The sequence below is a fragment of the Ambystoma mexicanum genome, chromosome 7p (genome assembly GCF_040938575.1).
Source record: "Ambystoma mexicanum isolate Mex_15411 chromosome 7p, UKY_AmexF1_1, whole genome shotgun sequence".
In the NCBI taxonomy this organism is placed as follows: Eukaryota; Metazoa; Chordata; class Amphibia; order Caudata; family Ambystomatidae; genus Ambystoma; species Ambystoma mexicanum.
In genome coordinates, this window is record NC_090939.1 from 539,454,535 (window position 1) to 539,471,779 (window position 17,245).

The 17,245-nt window shown below is 40.7% G+C and overlaps 1 long non-coding RNA gene across 1 annotated transcript in view; it reads left to right on the forward strand.

The window, feature by feature from the left end:
• LOC138526165 (uncharacterized) overlaps positions 1-16,975 on the forward strand; it is a 116,494-nt gene extending 99,519 nt beyond the window's left edge. The window contains exon 2 of the long non-coding RNA XR_011283512.1: positions 11,067-16,975. This is a non-coding gene — a long non-coding RNA (uncharacterized lncRNA). The remainder of the gene's footprint in view (positions 1-11,066) is intronic.
• Positions 16,976-17,245: the final 270 nt, after the last annotated feature.

Consider the following 17,245-nt stretch of genomic DNA (forward strand, 5'->3'; position numbering starts at 1 on the left):
GTTTAAGAAGATAGCTAGGCTTCAGGACTGGACCACATAGGGATTCCCCTACCCTCTAGGGATCAGGTTCCCTTCTCTCTCCTGCTAAATATTCCTGACAGGGATGCTGTGCAGCCCTAAGAATGAGATTCCAGGAGATAGAGAAGGCCCGGGACATGTGCCAACTCACATCTCTCCTCATGAAAACACAGCTCAAGTGACAACCCGTCACTTGCTTCCTATCGTCCTCATGTCACTGTGGCATGTTATGGCAAGGGTGAGGTCAGATCAGGGCTGATAGAGCATTGACCCCTGACCACAGCAATGCAGACAAATGCAGATGTAAACACCCAAGTATAAAAGCATGGGCGTAAAGCACGAGCCACACTGATGTACCGGCAGCTTCCACTTTTCCTCCATAAAGGCAGGCAGCAACAGGCACTTTCACCTGGCTCTTATTACATATTGATGTTTCCTATACCTGCACAAGCATAATTTAATTTGGAGAGAAAATAATGTAATCTGGACTTAAATGCAAACTTTAGTTTTGAAGGGTTAGAGAATTTGCAGATATCACAGAGCGCTGCATGTTCAACCATAAAAAATCATTGCTCATTTGTCTTCGAGTTAAATTTGTCAAGCAATCTTAGATCCTGGACTCGATTGAAGTGCCCACATAATATAAGGGTTCAATTATTCAAACTCAGAAACATCATTTGTCTAAACAATGCCTGACTAGGGCAAGTAAGGGCATTGGTGTGGAAAATGGAAATAACTTCCAGATTGAAATCTGTTTGTCAACCATGCTGATTGACTACTCGAGTTATAAAGGTATTAGTTAATTCATCTTTATTTTTGGGTAAAAAAAAACACCCCATAAAAGATCAAACAATTAATGCACCCATGCAAAAACCACCCAGAAGAAGTTATATTTCTAACTTAATCTGGCACCACTCAATCCCAATGTTAATGACTGCACTTGCTTAGGGAATTTCACAAACACACACACATTGGGGGGCATGTGTGTCCTCAAATAAAGGCCTACACTCTAGGTGTGTTGATTAACGCCTCCATTCAACAATCTGCCCCATTTTCTCCTGATCTAACTCACAGGACACCAGCAAAGCAGAGATTGCATATGTGTGTCACTCCCTTCTTCCATCTTGGAAGAGCACACTGTATTACGCCAGCATGAGGATTTCAATGGAATATGCCTCACTTTTACAACTGGTCCATTCCCTTGGAGTCCATTTAAAAAAAAAATACTTGCAAAGTGTAATTTACAGGCAGCGTTTTATTTCTTAAAAAGCAGAGAGCAAAAGTGAAGCATAAAGGTGGCTTTGTCTTGTACTCTTCACGTGTATACTTAACTCTATGGGCCTCATTAGGACCCTGGCGGAGAGGGTGTTACGCCAGCGTAGTGCATGGCGTACCTCTCCGCCATACTACGAGTTCCCGTAGCGCCATGGCGGCCTTTTCCGCCTGGTTTTACCAGGCGGAGAAAACCATGGCGCTACGGGACCTCGTTGTTAATTACGCCACCGTATTTTACGGTGGCGTAATTAACTCCTTCCCCACTCCCATTATACCCTATGGGGCAAAAATGGGAATGGGGAAGGGCAGAATGGGGATTGGGGATTTACCGCTCCGCCGAGGTCGGAATGGGGCGGTAAATCCGCCAACCCCCATGGCGCTATCGGCGGCTTTCCGCCATGCTTCGCGGTGCATTTAGCACCGCGAAGTCCGCCTGGGTCCTAATGAGGCCCAATGAGTGTTTACATGGCATACAGTGACAGAACTGCATATAAGTGCAAATGCTGGTGGCCCCTGCCTACGATTTGCACATTTTAGAAAATGGTTGTCTCTATGACCTCAAACTTTCAGAATGTAGAGGTGATTTTCTTCAATGCAACCCATGAATGGTTTCAGTCTGTTTAAGGGTCATGGGGAAATGCCCGACTCATTATCAAGACATGTTACCCCTATGAAGCCAAGAAGCCATTTTTACCATCATTATATCTATCAGGGGATAATTCCTGACTCGAAGTTGCAAAATAGTTAAGTGATAGACAAGCAGATGGGTACAATGCGTGCAAAGCATGCAAACTGTGGAGCCCTGACACCCAAAAATGCACCTTCAAAACAAAAATGCATGTGAATGTCACAAATGCATGTTTGTGAATCAAGGCCATGCAGTAGCTGTGAGTAACGTATCCCTTTACTCTGAAACTGTGAACTCTCTTCGGATCACAGGTGGAGGTGAAAGCACAATGCTGTCAGAGGACTATACAGACTGTTGACACTTTTACCCTTCCAGGAATAGAAATGTGTAGGATTGTTCTTTATATTTTCATTTGAAGCCTGCAAAATGACATCAGCATGGAAAGAAATCCATTTACAGTGAACAGCACTTTTAAGGCCAACACTAAATGTGATTGGGGTTGTGAAGTCAGTGGAGGATTGAGCATAACAATGATTACATTATTACGAGATCCTGACCTGTATTCAGAAATGGACCGGTTACAGGAGTTATTCGTTTGCAGCTAGTCCCTTGCAGTCACTAACTAACAAGACCCTTTTTGAAAATCAGGCTCCTGCCAATGGCAATCTGCGGATGCATAATGTGAAATGCATATGCACCTGGTATCATACATCATACTTGCCAACATGACCCATTCCAATCTATAGGTGCTTATCCAGTCCTGTTTTTTCTTTGCATGCTGGGACTTGTTGTCTGAGTTTTATAATGGGAAATGTGGAACTAAAAATCCCAGAATGCAAAGGAAAAACCCAGGACTGGATAAGCATCTACATATTGAAATGGGTCATGTTGGCAAGTATGATACATGCACAGATTCCTTCGATAATCTGCCCTTCCATCTATGCACAATATCCGCTACACAACTACACACGTGTACGTTCTGAGCAAAGAATACGAATAAGTAATGACAGTGCCGATCGTTTTTGCATTTTGCAGTTGTTTATTGCATTTTACAAAGATAGGCAATAATGAATTACATATAAGGGTTGCATGTAGCTAGTAATTCCAAACATTTCTGCAAAGTACTGTTCGTGTAAACATACCAGTAGTAGACAGAGTAGAAATACTTTTTCTCACTACAGTGTATGGAAGGCTGTTTAGTACGTCTTTTACTAATGTTAGAAGTCAGCAAACATTAACTTGCAGATCTGTGTGGGACTTTTAAAGAAAGTATGCTGATATGAGCGGTGAGCTAGGATGGAAGTGAGAGGTTTGAACTAGTATGGGATGCAGTAGGCAGGGTTGCACGTGTTACTCATGCCTGAACAACTGTGGGTGAGTTAGGAAAGGGTGAGCTTCTAAGCAAGGGTGAGGTATAGGTATAGATAAGCTAGGGTTTGTGAGGTGAGTGGGATGGAAGTCAGTGGTGGACATTGGGTGTGGGTGTTGTTGGCACAGGGGAGCGGGGTGTTCATGGGTGGGGTGGGCAAGCGTGATGGTGTAGGATGAGACATAGTGGGTCGGAGTGAGTCAGAGTGGATGGGCAGGGATTTTGCTCGGTGAGGCGGGGTGAATGGGTTTGAGTGGTTTGAGGCGAGAAGTGCAGGAAAATGTAGGGATGAGTCAGGGCAGGTGGGCAGGGGTAGTGGAGTGAGGCAGAGAGTGTAGCCAATGGCAGAGTGGATGAAGCCAATTGGGAGGGTGGTGGTGGAAAGTTGTAAAGCAGGGAGGATATGTGAGGTTAAAGAGGGCTGAAGCAGGCTGCATAGGTGTGGGTAGAGATGGGTGAGTTTGTTTAGGTTAGAGAAGATGTAGACAGGGTTGGAGTAAAGACAGGTAATGTAGGGAGCTTGGAGGTAAAGAGACGTGTTTTTATAGATTAACAGAATGGAAGTGTGCAGAACATGGCATTCACACAGAGAATGACTAAAGAGGGTAATGCACAGCTGAGGCTTGCAGCACCTCCCTGAGGCGAGTGCATTGGGGTTAAGGGATGGAGAGCTTGGTTTGGGTGTTTATGGGGGGGTGCAAAGCCAAACTGTAGTCTGTATGTACTGAATACTTCAGTCAAGGGAGTACGTTGCGGCTATTGAGGACTTGGCTGGTGGTGTGCAAGGTGTTTGTATTGTCAGTGTCTAGAGGTACTGGGTCTGCACAGGAAATGGCTGAGATATATTGCGCGGGACAGAACAACGTGGAATGCTAATGGCTCCATTTCCATGCACATAATAGCGACAGCTAGAGCCTGATGTTGCTGCCAAGAAATATAAGTTTAAAGAGATTGTTGGTGTACCAGCAAAAGGTTTTACATTTCTACCAGTGTTGAAGCTGAGATGGTTGAATCATGAGGGGAATGTAGATGCTCCTTGCTGTAACCTGCATCAGCCTGCATTTTGGAGGCAGGGGGCAGAAGCTGCAAGCTTGGGAGGTAAGTCCTGGAGCCTCCTAGAATTGGATAAACCTAGGATGAGAATTTCTCGGATCTCGCGGCAATGTTAGGAGTGTGTCGAAGAGGATGTGGGTATTAGGGATGAGAAGAGTCGGGTGACTGTGTATTGGGATTAAGGGCAGCAGACTGGGTCGGGAAAGGTCAGCCAGTACTAAGGTCAGAGCAGCAAGGGATCTTTGTTGGACTTGGCAGCCACAGATGTAGTCCTCTGAGGATAAACAGGGCTATGCTAGAGTCAGGTTTTGGGGGATTCACTGCTTCTACTAGGAGGGTGGGCTGGCGCTGCCTCCATTGGAACAGATGTAAAGCAGTGCTGTAAAGGAGTAGCAGCAAGTGCCTGTGCTGTAAATAGAAACAGGAAATTACTGATAGAACTGGGAGGGCAGAGGGTTAGAGTTATGAGGATTGGTGGCGGAAAAGGTACTTGGATACAAAGACTGATTGAATCTGGCTGTGAGGCATGTGCTTCAGAGGTGACACTGCTGGGATTGCTAGGCACCTGGGTTAGTATTAGGACAGGGTAGTATTATGGTGATAAGGCCTGATTGCAGGACTCTGTGGGTAGTAGATGTGTAGTTGGGGAAGGAGACTGCAAGGACATGGCCATACCCCTTTCCTTTCCCCAACTAGTCATCCAACTTGCAGTCACCATCTGTAGTATTGCCTTCCCCCAGTGTCATATCCAGACCAATATCTCTCCCCCTTCCATATCTTTTCCATTCCTGCTCGCGCCTGTGTCTCCCACAACCATATCTTCCTGTGAGTTCCTAACTTTGTGTTGTTTTGTTATCCTTTTCGTTGCCTTATTGTTGGGTCTCAGGACACAGTCACTCAGTGCCTTTGCCACTTCCTGTTATCAACTGCTAACTGACCGTGTTCCTTGGGCTGCGCCCACCCCAACCCTGGCACTCCTCTGAACTCTTCGGTGCCTATACCTTCCAACGACAGTACTGATGTACTACAACCCGAGGTCCTGACAACCACCGCTAGGAGGCAATGTTCCCTTTGTTCATCGGCAGTTTTGTGATCCAAACAAAAATGCAATGCATCTTAAATTCATCTAAACTAGTAAACCTAAACTTTCACAACGACATTCACTGCTTGGAGTTGGGGACAGTAGCAGAGAGAGGATCACGAAGCAATGTGAAAGTATGGAATACCTATATATGACCTATATGTCAAATGACATTAACACTAGTGCAGCAGACTTAGGCCAGTCCCCGTTCTGTCTCATGCCTCTTCCTGGCGCTACACTGGGCTGTGCGACTCGGAGGCTGACCCAGCTCCGTGGAGGTAGGTTATTGTCAGTGTGTGCTATAACAAGGGGGAAGGAAGTGGAGCTTCCCCTGTTCTCTTATCTGTGCACTAGGCCCATCAGTAAGGTATATTTCAGACAGGGTACAACCAAAGTGATAGATGTTGTGTATACAAAATCCTTGCGGGCCAACTTTGAATGTAAACAGGCCACTATCATTTGGCCACCTAACACAAAAAAACACCAATGGAAAAAAAAACGATATAATTATCAAGCAATGAACAATGATACAACATTCAATAGAACTACTCAGACCGGTCATGAAATGTGTGATCATTTAAAAGAACACATATTTTGTAGATAATAGTTGGTTTTGTTGATTGACCTTGCACACATTCATTGTTCAAACACATATCCAGTCATCCCAAGAAAAGACACTTTTCACTTCTAAATGGGTAATGCCCCATGTCTGCCCTTTTTCATTGTCTATCTACTACTACACTTTTTCACAACATTTCAATTCATGAAACCATACTATTGGCTTTGTCAATTATTGTTTTTAGAAGGTGAAGTTAGCGGTCAATTAATATCCACTGGAGCCTTCTGTTGTGCTGCAAGTACCAATGTGGGCAAGTAGGATGTTCAACCTCAAGGGTTGTGTTGTATCCCATTCACAGACACAGACAACCTTTCATAACCCTTCACTTCACTAGTACTTCACCTTTAAACCCAAACATTCCACCTTTAACCAATCGCACTTCATTACTCCCTGAATATTCCAATATTCATGCAACACTAACCAAACCTCCATTTTGCACTTCCGATGTTTACGTTTACTGTGGACTACCTTCACTTTTGCAGCCTTCAAAGAATATTTCCAGATTACCCAGTATTCTCGTTTTTGGGGGCATGTATTGTTTGATATTTCGTTTATGCAGTGATAAAATGTCCTTGTAGAGTTACTGCCTGGGATTCATTTATTCAATTGGGAGAGGGGGATAGTTTACCTCAGTCTTTCGCCGGCACACACAACTCTTCTTTAAGCTTCCTACTGATGCCCTTGCACCTTCATCCCTGACTGCCTCTCTGCCATCCAGGCTTGGTGCACTGCTAATGACCGCTGCCTCAATGCCAGCAAAACAGAAATTCTCCCTATTGGGTCCCCTGTACCCTACTTATTCCCTTCACTCTGGCCTCCCTCCATGGGCTCTCCCCATGCCCCCTCCTGTGAAGCCAGGAATCTCTGAGTCATCTTCGACTCCTCCCTCTCCTTCATCCCTCATATTCAGGACATTGTCAAGAATTCCCACTTTCAGCTTTTCCTTCTCAAAGGAACATTACCCTTCCTCACCTTCCCCCAGAGATTCAATGTTACCCGTGCTCTGATTCTCTCCAGGCTAGACTATTGCAACAGCCTCTTCCTTAATCTTCCTTCTTCCACTCTGTGACTGCTCCAGCTAACCCAGAATGTGGCAGCAAGACTTATCCTTGGCCTCAAGCCCAGGGATCACATCACTCCTGCCCTACAAAGCCTTCACTGGCTCTTAAAATCCCTCTGTATGATCCACAAGGCTATATGGGGCCAGGGACCACTCTATCTTCAACACTTCCTTACCAAATACCCCCCTTCTAGACACCTGCATTCCTCTAGCACCAACTCCTTGTGTGTTAAGCGCTTTGCTAAACAGAAAGCTGGTGGTCAATCACTTTCCTCAGCGGGGTCCCTTCTGTGGAAGAAACTCCATCTTCCGTGCGTCTTGAGCAGTACATCCTTAAGTTCTGTAAAAGCCTCAAGACCTTTCTCTTTACCTCCTCCTTCTCCTCCCCTCTTCCCTGCTAATCATACAGTAGCATGACTGATGTGCAGGGACCTTATGTATCTTCGGGCCACTGACCCCCACATCTCTCATCCCAGCCGCTGTCTATTTACTGCACTTGCTTAGGCTCACCCTCCTTACTGGAGGTTGCACTTAAGTTTTTGTCTTCTGCACACTTCTCCATTAGCACCACAGCACATATAGCTTACCCCCTCCCCTCTGCACTTGAATGTTCTGAACTCTCATAAGGCATAGTAGGTTTTTCTCCCCTCCCTATTATTCTTCTTATTTTTTGTGCTGTCAATGTAGTTATGCATCTTTGTTGTAATTCAATGTCTCCCTTCCCCTGTCCCCACCCTGTTGGCCTGTGGGTGCTTTGAAACTGTTTTTCTAAGAAGTGACCAATAAATACATAAAAACATGAATATACACATCATTCACACAAACACACACACATACACATATGCGGGATAGCCTGGATCAGATTTTCATCCAAGGCACACATAGACACAAGCATGCACTTTCACACACACACACAAACAACACATATAACACACACAGGGCTCAGTGTTTTATCTTTTTGACAGACACACATACAAGCAGGCGCTCACTATTACACAAAGCAAGCATTCACATCACATCACATAAGCATAGAAATAGTTTCTAAAGTTACCTTTTCATGTTGTGATGACTTCATCTCTCCCACTACGGCTCCCCTCATCTTAGCTGCACAGGAAAGCAGTACTTTCAGTGTGTTATGGGCAGGCTCGTCACTTTGTTTAAAACACTCTAAGGGGCAATATATACCTTGAAGGAGGCCATCTGATCATGTGGCACTGGTGCACACAGCCAAATAATACGTGGGGGAGGGGCAAGGATTTCCTGGTAAGGAAAGGGATACTTGTAGAGATGTTTTAAGAACTCCTGACATGTAGAAAATAACAAACACCAGGGCAGTAGACAGAGGTAAAGGGAGCCTAGTGAGACCAGGAGGAAGTCACACACACGCTCCTACCAGCGCTGGCTCCTGAGAACTGGTGCTGACCCACACGGTGAAAAGATCAGATTTGTGATTCCAACACTGTATATAACATACTCCTCATTAGATAAGCCGCCAGTAACCACTAAAATGAACAATACATGGTTTGACCATTTCATGCCACAACTGTGCCAATTACCATGTAAACCAGATCTTTTTTTTAATCTTTCTTCTCTTTAGCAGTAGCCATGGTCATTGGATGCAGTGTGATGCATTGGGTGTACCTGCAGCACCAAAACCAAAAATAGGAGTACATGTATAAAAATCATAGAATTCATCTTAAGAACCTATTTCACAGGTTCTAGGATCAAGTAAATATACATTTGAAGGGTGAAAATAGAAACTTAATATCGAGAAATCAACAACATGCTTAAATGTGGTTTGGAATAAGAACATACTCAGCTAAGAAAGCCTGATTGACAATTAACATTTGCAGGAACAAATAATACGTGTATCCCCCTGTGTACTATTAGGGAGATGTGGGCATCTGTCCAAATATCCAAATAATGGCAAATGCAAAGCATATGACTGCAAACCTTGATTCATGACATTGGTGCCTGGTCATATTATGACAGTACCTGGCAACTAAATAAAGCTGCAAAATTAGCTTCAGTGTAAAAAACAGAAAATAGTTGTTTGCCAATTGGTATTTTATTCTTCCTATACTTAAACTGTTTAAGTCTAAACCACACTATTGATATAATATTTGCAACAAAGATGAATCACAAAACAGGTTAAATGGATCAAAAATAAACTCTGAGGGATTCCCCTGAAGGTTTCTCTACTGTAACCCTTACCTTAAGTATATTTATTTATTTTATTCCTGTATAAAGTGCACTAAACCCAGAGGCATCAAGGTGCTGCTACAACCAGTTACGCATATACTTAAGAGGAGGAGACAAAGTCAGGGGGACGGGGAGATGCAGCCTAATGAATACTGACGGGCAATACCATCTATGTACCAACTGCAAAAACAAGTTGTTATGCAATAATTACAAACACACAGAAAATTACACATATTATCATGTGTTCCCTGGTGTAGATGCATATCTGTGCACCAGTGCATAATTTAGGTCAAACCGCATTGTAATTCATGGTGCACTGGTGTATTTTTGTTTTTGTTTTACTTAGGCAACATTTGCATGGACATCCCATTCTCGAGAAAGTGACTGATTATTTTCCAACAATTACATAAGTGAAGAAAACAGAGTTTGATGAAGACAGATGATATTAACTGAGCAGCAGAATATGCAAAAAAGTACATCTGTGGAAATGAAATTAGTTTCTAAATGTCTACTAAAAAGATGTGTTTAGTAATAGCATCACTATATTGACAAATCATATTGATGTCTCTTTTTGATATTGAAAAATTAATAGTTTATGCACCAATGTTACAAATTTGAGGAGGGTTTTGTTTTGTCTTGGCATTTAAATGTTTTTTGATTTAAAATCGTTTCTTATTGTGTAGGTGGAAATGGTCATATGATAGAAGAATGCAATTAAATCCAGTTTTTATACACACATTTATATAAATAATAATTACTTATATAATGGCATTATATGAAAGTAAAGATTGAAAAATAAGCAGACGCAAACTGAACTGTTCCTTATCATAACTGACTTCAAGAAAGGAATTTACATGGAGATACATATCAATCCAATTGTTTTTGTAAGGTTGAATTACAAACAGAGCTATCGCTATCATGTGTGGGTTTGCTACATTCAGGAAAAGATGGGCTATTCTTTGTTTGTAAGTAGACTGTGAAATGTGTCCGGATTGAAAATCCTCTTTGTAAGAACATGTGTCTTCCCCTCATCACCAAGTCATAGGTATTACTTAAAAGAAATGGTCCATGCCCACCATCAGCGTATTAATACTTGGTGGTCCTCTTCCCAAAAAAGGGTTAGTGTTTTGCATACATTTTGATATTTAAGATTGCAGATAGTTTTACTGTGTTATTGCTGAATTACCATAGATGTGTCAGATATTTAGGGAACTGTGTCTGAAGGTTGTAAGGTTGATAGCATATGCTGTGTATCATGAGATGGCATCACGTGTCTTAAATGGTTTATAAGTGTCTTCGCAATTGCTTTATTTGTCTTCAATTGGGAGCAATTGAAGATCATATAGCAATACGTGTATTTACTCTAAAGTGTCAGCAGCTGGGTATTGAGAGTATTTCTGATTTCTGCTTCGTTTCTGGATTCCAAAAGTTCTGCTCAGGAGATTTATTGAATCAATATTTCAAATTGTTAAACTTGTGAGCTATCACACCACATTCTCGGTCATTTGGTTCTTAGTGGAGATGCCTTTTTGTTGTGAATAGTAAACCTTAAGTAGCCAAGCTACCTACTACCAGATATGACCAACACGTTTTGGACCAGACATTAGAAATCAGATTTCAGTGGATAGATGGTAAATTAACTGCTGACCTTGAACTGTGTAATATTACTTACAACAGGAAATTCCAATTTGTGTACATTGTCAAATAATACATTCAGTTTTACTTCTACCACTAATTGTTCTGTTTTCTTTATCCCAACAGGACTCTATGAAAACCATCCAACCAATGTAGAACCAGAATGCTGTGATGTCAGATGGGATTTATTACCAGATAAACAATCCAAAGGGACTTTAAAACCAAGTGACTCAATGTTGTGTCATAGGACATCACTCACGGCTTCATCAGCAACAAGACTGTGTAACAGCAGGCTCAAACTGTGTGTACTTGTGTTATTTCTTTTGCATACAGTACTTACAGTCTCAACAGCACAGAACTCCACAGATCTGGGTTTTGGAAGTATAAGAACTTTGGAAGAGAACTCCACAAATGAGGAATAAACTCGGACACACGGATGCATGTCATATGACGGACAAACCTGCCCTCATGTACAAGCAACTTCAGTCAATTGTCAAAGAGACTGGGTGCTTTTGCCCCTCATTCACTTCTTGCAAGGCCTTCTGCAGATAGATTTCAAATGATGGGCCAGGGTCCAATCAACAAGGACATATAAAGGCAGCATTTTATTGACTAAAAGGCTGTACGGTGACTTAAGAATTTCTCACACCATTTTATACACTGTGTTCTTAATGTTGGAACTTTTTTTTTGGTTTTTGCACTTGTTAATACGAGACTTTATTTTGGGGAAAATTTCTCAAAGTTAAACAAAAGTGTTTCCACTGTCTATATATTTCTAGTCATTGTGTGTTTTCATTTAATCCTTCCGTATTTTCTGGCCTGTTTGTTTTCATTAGACTATGGCATCATGACATGGCAAACGTTTGTGTCCTTTCTGCCACTGCAGTTCATCCTGTTTTCCCCATCTCCCTTAACCCGACCACATTCTCTTGCTTCTGTCTGTGTAATCACAATGAATGGGCACACACATCTTAGTGTGCCTCTGCCACTGTTGCACAACCCAGCTGACTGAGCAAACCCAGGGGGAATAAGGCAGATCCTTTGTAGCTGGACACAAAAAAGAGAAAGGCTCCTCTCCCTTAAAGGTGGAGTTGGAAAGTTCACCAACATCTATGAAAACATATAACAAACTGTGTTGCTCCAGTTCCCGTTTCATAGAAGTCCAGTTCAAACCCGCTGGTCAGTTGAACAGGAGCAGCCTTTAGAATCCAGTATGTGGTGATAGTTAAGCTCAGCATGTTAATTAGATAAAGACCTTCATATTGGAGGGAAAAAGGTTGGCATTCATTGTGAATTACGTTTTAAGTTCTGCTGCAGTCACATTTTTACCAGCACCCGTTTAATATGTAGGCGTTGGTGAGCGAACAGATGCTGGTCAGGTCACTTATTCTAGTTCTTTTGGAAGCACCTAATACATGTTCAATATGTACTTTAATCCATGATAGAGTCAAGAAACACAAATCAACTTTAAATAACAGAGTCTTTATAGGAGCTACATGCTGACACCTGTAAGCATTGATATAGAACTATGTATCCACAAAAATGCACACACACACACACACACGCATCAACGTTCACTAATGCACAAACAGACATATGTATCAATATGTGGACACACAAGAAAAACACATATGCAAACACGAATACAATAATATAAAAGTGCTTCTAACATTTACCACGCTGTGCTGTCACACAGGAACCTGAGTTAGTATTTGTATCCAGTTGTGTGCAATGAACCAATGGGGTGTATACCAAGTATTAGGCATCAATGAGAAAAGCATATGCAATCAGATTGACTATTCATTGCTTTTGAGGGGGTGGGGGGAGAGGGAGCATGACATTTTACTTGCTGTGCGTATGAGAATTTGTTTTTTTTAAAGGGTTTTTTAGAATTTACAGTAGAATCAATGGAAGGAACATTTCTAAGGGCTGTTTTTAACATAAAAAAATCTGTACATTCCTTCCAATTCTCTGACTACACTTGGGAAGTGCACTTCTGAGACGTCTGCTGTGTAGCTGGGAGACGAAGGAACATAACGGGCAATGCTCTTTTGCCAAACCCAATTTAGCAACCCCTTTTCGAAGTCATTGGAATCCCTTGATATCAGTTGTTGTTGTCACATGTCTAGATGAGTTCTCTGACTGTAACCGTCCAGCCATTTCACAAACACCTGAATACGTTTATGTCAATGGGAACACAGTTATGCTCGAGCGCAGTCAGTTAGTATTTTGCAAAAACAAAACTGACTTGCTCTGGTGCTTTAGCTCAAACATTTCGAAAGGCTACTTTTTCATAGTATTGTCTGAAGGCTGAAACTGATCATCCTGAATTTTTTTTTTTCTACAAGGAAAACCTATACGTTCAAAAAGGACCAACTAATGCAAGGTATTGCAACTTTATTTTCCCTCGTAATTTGAAAGACCGATATTACCCAATATGTAATTAAAAGAATAATAGAGATTTTAATTTTTCTCCTCTTGTAGCCACACAGTAACTTCATCAAAAGTGTTGCAAATGCATTAACATTACGGAAGAGCAATTAAAAGCCTTAAAAATTGGTAGAATGTAGATTTTCAGTGAAGATGGAGACTTTGAAAAGTAGTGGAGCAATAACTGGATTGTACTCGAGTACTGTAAGGGAACTAATCAGTCACTTTGCAGAAAAAAGCACTTACTAGGTGAGCTCTTGTTCAACTGACCTCTTATATTAAGTGTACATGGTCAGTAAACAGTTTGTTATAACCTTTATCTACCTCTGCTGGGCAAAGGCCATTCAAAAGTTCATGTATGTGACACTCTGTGTATTTTTGTGCTCATGCTACAGTTCACAGTCATCTACATGTCTAATCTGCTCCAGTACAATGTTAAGTTACTCCATCATCATGTGTGTACTGGTGCTAGCCATCTTTTCATGTTCACCAACATGGCCCTGCTTGGTTCATCGGTGAGTTGGGTGGGACTATTTTTTTAATGTATGATCTTCAGTAATGTTGACTGATCCCCCAAATGTGGTGTGTGCTGCCGCAGTTGGTAGGCAGATGGTTCCTGATGTTGCTTGGCTAGCTTCAGACATTTGAGCGAGCATCATAGACAGTTCTCTGAACTCGAACAGCATCAGCAAGGAATGCCCAAAAAACCCATGAAAGTAATTGGAAAAAAGAAAAGGGCTGCACAGGTCAGCAATTCTGATATGTAACTCGAACATCAACTAACTGTAACAATTGAAGTCATTTTAGTAACTGTGTTTTAAAATAAATTGCACTCAGTTTGTGGCTGGGTTCAAATGGCGTTGCCCCCACTATTATCTCACTGTCTCTTTCACTCATTCATATTTTTTTTTAATTATTATCTTTATATCAAAGCAGTTCCGCAAAATTCTCTATTTAAAACGGTCTACTCCCTCCATCTTCTTTCTCTGTTTCTTTTCTCCTCTCTTTCCAACGCTTCCTCTTTTGCTCTTACTCTCACACGTTATTTCCCCATGCACACAAATTCACATGACACACACACACACACACACCGGCACACATACTCTCTCATACTCACTAACATTTACACACCACTAATCGCAATTACGCCAGGTCCTACTGTCTCAATTGGTTGCACCTCTAAATTAGCCTCCTCTCCCTGCTTACTCTGCTGTTGTTGTCTTAAAACCTTTTTCTTAATCCCATAGCTTGGGATACTTGTGCAGCAACCCTATCTCTTTGATCATTCAGTAGGGGTATTCCTGCAGCAGCAGTGTAGTCAGGCCACATCGCTTGGACATAACTATTGTAAGAACATACTCTTGTGAACTATAAAATAGTATGCTCCTGTATGACATTTTTTAGAAATCTTACAATTTGTCATCCATGATGGCTCCAGAACACTAGCATAAGTATATGTATCCTTGGCCACACCCCACATTTAGAAAATGATCCCACACATTGCCACTGTTGCACTTATCATTGTGTCTTCTGTCTCATCATATTGTATGTAAAACCATGCACATTGCAAAAGTTTCAGAAATAAACACAGGCATATTTCAACAAATACATCAAAGGCAAATGAAGAAAGGAATATTTATTTTTCATTATTAAGGACTAGAGATGTTATCATGTCAATTACATATTTTCTGCAATAGGAAGAGTCGGAGTGCGTGCAATATGTTCAGAGTGCTAAGCCAAATGTCACATTACAAAAAAGAGCTATATGTTTTTCTTCATTGCATTGACATCCGTTTTTGCATAGTGATTTATTTGGGATTAAAGAGACAGTATCCATTTTGCAGACATGGTAATGAAAGCTGTCCATGGTTGGTAGAAAATTAACATGGAGATGTTGTTTCACTGCCAACAAAAAAATAAATGGATTATATATTTGATCGGGGAGCACAGCAAGGCATTTATATGAAATAAGTGATTCTTTAAATTAAATTCTGTCTTGAATTGCTAGCTAGCATTCACACACATTTTCAAATAAAAAACCAAAAAAAACAAATTTGGAACAATGAGGAAAACGAGTTCAATGCCAAATGAATTATATTTGGTGTTGTGTTTAATGCAGTGGCGGTTCTGCATTTCAATATGAACCTTTATTAAGAGAAAAAGGAAATAACCCTGATGTTAGGGAGATTGGTTTCTTTCTTCTGATCATACCATTATCAGTACCTGTTGTACCATGCAGGCCATTTTGGAAACTTTTTGTTCTCTTGGGTTCATCACAGCCCCTCTGGCACTCTGACACCATAATGTAAATTCCTGTCAAACCAAATGGTGTACTCAGTGCATACAGATAATGCATGCAGTGCAAAAGATGCTACAGTCAAGCTAGAAAGAAATGTTCGTACAATTGCATAGCCTCTGCTGTACCAGTTGGCACTCAATTGAAGGAGTAACCTAAACTGATACTGTCTGACTATGGAAGCTACCAAGGCAGCTTAGTAAAAATGTGCCATTAAAAGGGTACAACAGATATGGGGAATCGGAGCATTTCACTTTAAACAAACTACAGGTTTATGGTGTTGTTTTGGGATATTGTCCAAAGAGCTTGTCATCTGGGTGTTCACGTAAAAGCATGTAGGGCCAGAATCACACATCGTTTTTCAATGGGCGTACCCCATTGAAAAATGCTTTGTTAATAAGCCCAAAATGTCTGCAAACCTCATGTACAAAATACATAAATAAATGACTTCTCATTTGTTCCATGGTTTCTAATGATCGATATTAAGAATTCGATATTAAAAGCCACACCCTTTGTGATGGCAGGTAACAAAAAAGTCATGTTGAGCCAAAGAATTAATGTAACCTTTTTTGTTTATATCTGGCTAACACATGACATATTGATGTTTGTTTTAATATTTAAAACAAAAGACATGAAGATACAAGTAATGAAAGTGTTTCTGCAAGTTTCCTTCAGTAACAGTGGAATCATATAAGACCATGTTTCTTGTCTCTACATCATAAGGATACTATTTCTTTAATTCATGTTTTTTAGAAGCTGACCTTTTTTAAGAGCTTTTGGGTTATTTAAAAATCCAATGGATCTATGCAGCTATACATTTAAAACTTCTGTTGAGCAAACAGCTTGGAGTTTAATTTGTTCTTTTATGTTGTTCCCAATATGTATGTAACCATGGATCTCAGATTGTTAAAAACAGATTTAATAAAACTGTGTTTATTTTTTTTCTTATTTTGTTAATACTACGACTAGTTTTCTTTTGAAATGGGCTCAACTGGTGTCAGCGTTTTAAACCACATGGAATGTCCAAAATGTTGAAGCCCTAAAATAGGGGCTGAATAGTCCTGTCAAAAAGTCTATATTAAAACAGATGTATAATATAATATTATATTACATATTGTACTACTATATCAATTTTAGTTGAGGAACTAATATTATCTTTAATTTTTCTACAAAGAACTTTGATGAAATAATTTATAACAATGACACACCACAAAAATTCATGTTTTCAAAATGACAAAGGGAAATTGTTAAAGATTGTGGAAAAATGCTAAAACAATGATCTATGAAGAATAAATTTAAAGATGCATTGGCTGAGTTTGACTTTTTGAGGCTGATAGGGATTGTTAAATCACTGTAAACATCTGTATACTTCTACGGTATGGTATTACAATGCATGCAGACAAAATAGCTGCAAACAGAATTCGAATTTAAACACTTGAACATTCATATCTGTATTTCTCAATCTTCCATGGACATTTGTGCAAGTAGCGACCGAGCCATGATTCCTAGTAGAGTCAAAGAATTATTTCTGAATATCAATTCATCAAATCAATATGAAAATAGAGATATGAAATGTAAA